At 33.2% G+C, this 6,232-nt stretch overlaps 1 protein-coding gene across 1 annotated transcript in view; it reads right to left on the bottom strand.

Moving 5' to 3' along the window:
• Window positions 1–338, bottom strand: part of LOC119837944 (homeobox protein abdominal-B-like) — a 5,822-nt gene extending 5,484 nt beyond the window's left edge. The window contains exon 1 of the mRNA XM_038363741.1: window positions 296–338. The gene's annotated coding sequence lies outside the window, so the exon portion shown is untranslated. The remainder of the gene's footprint in view (window positions 1–295) is intronic.
• Between the last annotated feature and the right edge of the window lie 5,894 nt (window positions 339–6,232).

The raw sequence follows: 6,232 nt of genomic DNA, 5'->3' as shown, positions 1-6,232 counted from the left end.
CGATATATTTATCACGTAGCAAATTTTAATGTATATAACAATATTTTATTCAAATGTTTATCGAAGACATTAAAGCAATACCTTGATACATTCTAACAAATAATATTTTAATGTTTCAAGTTGACCCAAAAACTAACAATCAACCAGAGCAAAACACGATTCAAATTTTAGTGCCTACGAATGTTTCCATTTATATTATATTGTATGATAGCATATTTTTTTATAAACATATTTTCTAAATTACACCCACACATAATATCGATTAATTAGAATTATATTATATCACAATATTCACCTTGTCGTAAACTAGCAAGCGACGTCTGCGTGAACGGGCACTGTAACCTGTAAGCAAAATGTAAAACAAAGTTATAAACGAGATAATATAATTATTTAGTATCTCCATTGCTTTTCACCTATATAGGTGATGGTAGGAGTTGGCATGCAAAATATGTGTTTGCTTATTTATTCAATTATATAATAGATACGGTTCGCCATATCTTTTTTATACATAATACTTCATATACTTTCACAACTTTTCAGACTTTTAAGTATAGAGCTCTTATGGTATATGGGCTACAATAGAGATGCAAGAAAAACAAAGTCTTTATACAATATAAAATTACTTTAAAATCATTATAATATCATCTGGAACAAAATTAACGAAGAGTGTTTTAAATGTAGCTACTCTTAGTTACAGAAAGGTGAACACATGCCGGTCTATTTCGAGATGCCGTACTCCACCCATCAATCGCATTGACAAAGCCCTGCGATTCCCTATTTTATTTGTTGGCCTTACTTCGATACGAATATAAATAAATCCTTTCTAAGTCATTCGATACGGCGGAAAGTCACGAAGTTTACATAAAATAGGTGATTTGCGCCGAATGCCACGGTTTTTTCCAACCGTCATCGGGGTGTGGAACGCACCAACCCACTTATATTTGATCGAAAAAAAATATGTTTACAGGATTTTTTCTTTAACGATCAAGAGACTTGGACGTGTTAGCGATCGTAAATTCTGTTTTGTGTTTTGTAACAATTACCCGTGTATCCGTAGAGCTTGATTTTAAACAGATTTTCACGTGCTTCGAAAATAAAATGGCTCTATGATTAATGATCTTGCTATATACCATTCGTTTACTGAGTAACTATTACATAAACCGAAGGAAGTTAAAGGTTTAATGCTTATTTTGAAAGAAAGAAAGAAAGAAAATAAGCTTATAACTTAAAAATTAACATAAAAACATAAGCATGAAAATCGGGTCAGACTCAGAAACATTTCACAAAAATACATATTACTATTAACAAATTAAAAATACCTTCCTATTACACAAACCCCATTTTGGAGCTCTACATAATGTAAACTTTGTTATCGACTTTCAATTCTATATGCTACAGCTATGCTGCTATCACGATCGTAGTCTGAAGTATTTTTTGTTATTTTGATTCAAGTATGGGTAAATAGCAGCATAACTATGGCATGGAGCACTCGACGCGACATTTACGACTCAATTCCAAAGCAAAGGCAGCCGCAGCCGGCGACTATTTTCATTACCAATTTAATTAGATCTATCGCCACCGCAATGGTGGAAGAAAGGCTGCGCGATATTGAAGGGTCTTCTTAGATTGGATGTATAGAAAGGTTCAATGGTGTGGTGACAGGACAAGTTTGGACGCACATATCTCAGCCTGTCGGGTCTCGTTATCTTAACAATTATTTTTGTTTTCAACAAAACGCTCCCACGCTTATACAACATGATTGTTTAATATTCTATCTTATAGTAAAATATTATCGGTAGCCCAATAAACTAATAATGTAATAAATATATTCGCGCACAGTTTAAATATTCAGAATAACATGATATATCGTGGCGTAAACAGATCTGTTTACGTAACATAAAGACATATTTACAATAACAGTGGGAGGGGAGTGTGAGACTGTCCGAGAGTTTAATGGCGCGAAAACTGACTGGATCATATCCCTGAGTTTACGACATGAAAGCAAACGGCCGATTCATTTGCAATTCTAACTGCGATTTAGCAACGGTTCAACGAAGATATTCGTACAAACATCACAAACGTATTTCATATTAAACATTATTCCTGAAACCAGGGGACTTACTCCCGAAAGTGTAAACGAGATCTAATTCAACCGAGTTGGATTCGGCTCAACACTGAATATGTTGTATTGACTTGAATCGAGGTGGCAAGGCGTCAGACACTAAACATTTAAACTGATTACCTACACCTATACTTGAGTAAGTACTCCAATAATCCCCGCTAGGCAACTAATAATTCACTTCGATTTATTTATTGTGTGTAGGCATGCGGTTTGTTTATCCCCTAAAAAGCTATTCAACTAAAATGAATTTCTTAAAAATAACTGTACGTACGTATCTTAATTCATTCGACTCAATATGCCTACCCGATAGCTTGTCGTAATATAATTTATATCTTATTTGAATAATAAAGTGGACGCAATGAATTATTTAATAGCAAAAGCCATCGACCACCGAACGTATACAAGCGCAGAAATGAAATTTCCCATCGGAACTCCCTCGTTCACTTACCTACCAGATTAGGTACTACGCACTTGACGCACATACTAAGCCATGTGTTACTCGGTGGTCTAGCCAATCTGTATTCGATTCACTCATGCAGCTGATATTATCGTCAAGGACAAGATTTGTGATTCGTTCAATCGCCCGGAATAGATCATCCGTTCGATATACGAGTCAACTGGTGAATTAGAATGTCAGTTTTTCTTATAGCTACCTACTAACATTTTCATGTGAATGACCTTATTTTGAAAACCAAACTCATCGATACTTCTTTTCACCTAAAATAATTTATCCGAAAACCAATTTTAGATAAGCATGAACCTGTATATATTAGAAATAAAATATTTAGAAATAGATTTGTTTAACTCTTTTTTATACAATAATTTACATTATTAATAATGGAGCTATTTGTATAATATAAAAATTAATATGCAGATTTATTAATATTTGTCTGACATGTTCATGCACGACGATGTGATTAAAATGTCCCCGTCGACATTACAATCGCTACAATGTTGTGTGACTTTTTGTATATAATTTGCTGGGCGATAAATTAAAGCATTAAATTAACATGCCGCGGCAAACTTAAACAGTATAATGGTACCCTTTCAAACCATAATATTCTTAAGTTATTAACCATGTGATACAATAAGTTCTATGTCTTACACAGGGGGAGGCTTTTTGTCCACGTGATTAATATACCTTCATATGTAGTTGTTATATATAAGCTTTAAATACAGAGAGATATATGCACGTCTTCCATAATCAGATTTAACGTGCATTTTAAAATAGGTATATAAAAGGTCTTTAACCTTAAAACACACATATAAAGTAAATTTAAAGGCTCAGTACCAACGCAATAAAAATGCAAAAAAGCCCAAACTTTGACAACGAGCACACGTCTTCATGCACATTTTATGCATTTCGTGCTTCTACCTGACTGTTTTATATCCAAAGTACAAATACTCGTGTGAAAAAATATTCGTTGACATATTTTAATATCGTCCCAAGTTTTGCAATAAAAACGAATAAATTTTGGGAAAGGGAAGTGAAGGAAAGTAATAGTTCAACCACAAATTGAAATATGTACGCGCTGCGTGTTTCATGCAAATAAACTACCTATTTTTATTACTACAGGAAAGTTGTAGCATGTATGTAATCTCCATAGTATTTTATTTTGTTTATACATACGATGTATATTAAGCTATATAATAAGCAATATAATAAAAAGCCCCAATTTTTTGTCCATCAAAAAACTTGTTCATATCAAACGCATTTCGATCAACTGTCTAGATAAATATGAAGCCATAATAGAAAGCAAAACAAAAATAAAAGATCAAATTCAAACCTTAGTATCATGTTCTGTGTGGCGTCGTCGCCTCACCTGTTAGTAAGGGCCGACCGCGAGGCTCACCGCGCTCGAACCTTACCCCCTACACGTCTGTAACAAAAACATATCATAGTCAGCTTATTTATTTCTTAAATAAATAATAGAAAGTCGTAACCTAAGTCCTATTTAGTCGTAAACTAATAAATGCTGTTCAAATTTGGAGACCAACTTTGTACGTATAAATTAGTACGTTGGTAGCCAACGCGACAGTTAGGAAAATAAATTAAAAAAATAAATAAATCGAAAGCCTTCTTTTATTTATGTTGTAGTTAGCTCCATGCGAAGCTAATATATCTACTTAAATAAATTTACCAAAATTTATAACACATAACGTTACAATATTGTAAACAATGGTTCCCTTCTTAAGTAATATATGAAGATTAAGAAGCCTATACAATACAATAGTTTATACCCATTTAAAACGAAACACTATTTTACTAGTAGGTAAGTGTTAAAAGGGGTAACTCATTACTTACGACATTGTATTTTATGGAACACATAACAAGAAATGGTTGTTTTCTTTTTAAAATGTTCTTCAATTTAAAATAGTAGTATATATGTAACGTAGTTGATAAGTCATGCTAAAATTTTAATTTGAAACCTGAAGTTATCAAATATGATAAAAGTTTCAGAAAGCGAAACAACTATTGTTAACAATACCTACAATACATATTTCAATCGTTTCAATACCATGTTGAATAAGTTTAAAATAACTCATGTCGTAACGAGGATCCTTTTGGGGTGAAGTAATTTTAGGAACTGGTGGGTATGATATTTATCTGATTCTTCGACTCAGCGCAATCATCTGTCGGGTAATTATAGAGTGGGTTATGAATACGTGATGATATGTCTGTATGATTGTTTTTAAAATATGGAACGAGATATATATCTTAAGAAATATGACAATTTTAAACTATTTTTTTCGTTCGCGTTCGGTGGCATGTGAAGATTTCACTCCGTAAAGAGTAGGCAACATGAATTATATAGTTATCATTACACAATACCTTTCTTGATAAATTTTATAATTTCGAGGTTAATTGTTTGATTAAATAAGATCGTGAATTAAAACTTCTTTGCAATTTACACATTCCAAACACTAAGTAAAAAATATCAATCCAAAGAGGGTCGTAGAAAACTAGAAATCTCAGTAATAAATGACCACGAGTGCTGAATTTATTTTATCGTTTGTTCCACTCAGGGAATAAGGCTGTCAAGCATTCCCAATATTTCCTAGTAATTTGTCTTCGTATTTTTTTCGTTGCGGTCATAAAATATTTACGGGGTTTGAATGAATACAGGAGTGGTGAGGTACATGGTTTCCACTTCAGCAGATTAATTTGTTTCCCAAAGAAAATACTATTGCTTACAATACACTTTTTAATCAAGAGAAATTTCTATTCAAATAACCAAAAAATGCATTCATTGCACTAGGTACAACAAATATTTTGTATGTTTTTTGGTTAAATGTTTGTGTTACACGTTTTTAAAGCATGTGTAGCCTTTTGCGAAAAATTTCATCAATTATTTGAATCGCAAAACATTTAATTGAAATAAAAAAATGTAATGAGTCATACATACAAATGAAACTATGGAGAATCATGAATCGCATCAGAATGTAGCGAATTGCTGCATCCTTATTTGGGTACATTGCACTTGAGGGTTTCGAAGAAGTGCAGTATCAAGGATCTTGCAAGTCGTTACAGATGCAACGATGTGCTTTTAGATAGCGTTTAGCCTCGCCTCGACCATAATTAGACAGGTTGTTGACTGCGATAAACCGTCCCTATATGTTACATGCTTTTGACAACATAATAAGGTATTTACTACGAGGCAAAACCACTTCCATCCAACCACCAATTATCCACATCCTGACCCGTCGCGCTTTGTGATCATTCAGATTGAAAATAATACTGGATGACCGCCTCCATGGTACAGAGGTTAACGCATATATAGTCGAGAGTTCTTCGTTTCCCAGTGGACACGCAAAGAAAAAAGTGTCTGGCAGGAAACAGAAGGCTGATCTTGGATCGATAAAGAAAATCGGTCAGTCAAACAGATGTATTTTATCTGCCACATAGTAGAGGACACAGGACTTGACTCTATAATATATACTCCTATACTATGTGCCCATGCTCGTATTATAATAAAAATATAAAAAGTAAAAAATCTATTACTTTGAAACTAACCTACCCGGGTTTTTCAGTAGCTTAGCTCTTTCATTTGTATCTTTAAGATAATGGTACAAATAACAATAATGTCACACCTACACTTGAAGCGGAAT

This window comes from Zerene cesonia, chromosome 3 (genome assembly GCF_012273895.1).
Source record: "Zerene cesonia ecotype Mississippi chromosome 3, Zerene_cesonia_1.1, whole genome shotgun sequence".
NCBI classification, from domain to species: Eukaryota; Metazoa; Arthropoda; class Insecta; order Lepidoptera; family Pieridae; genus Zerene; species Zerene cesonia.
The sequence above is the reverse complement of the archived record's forward strand: the minus strand, read 5'-3'. Positions and strand labels throughout refer to the sequence as shown.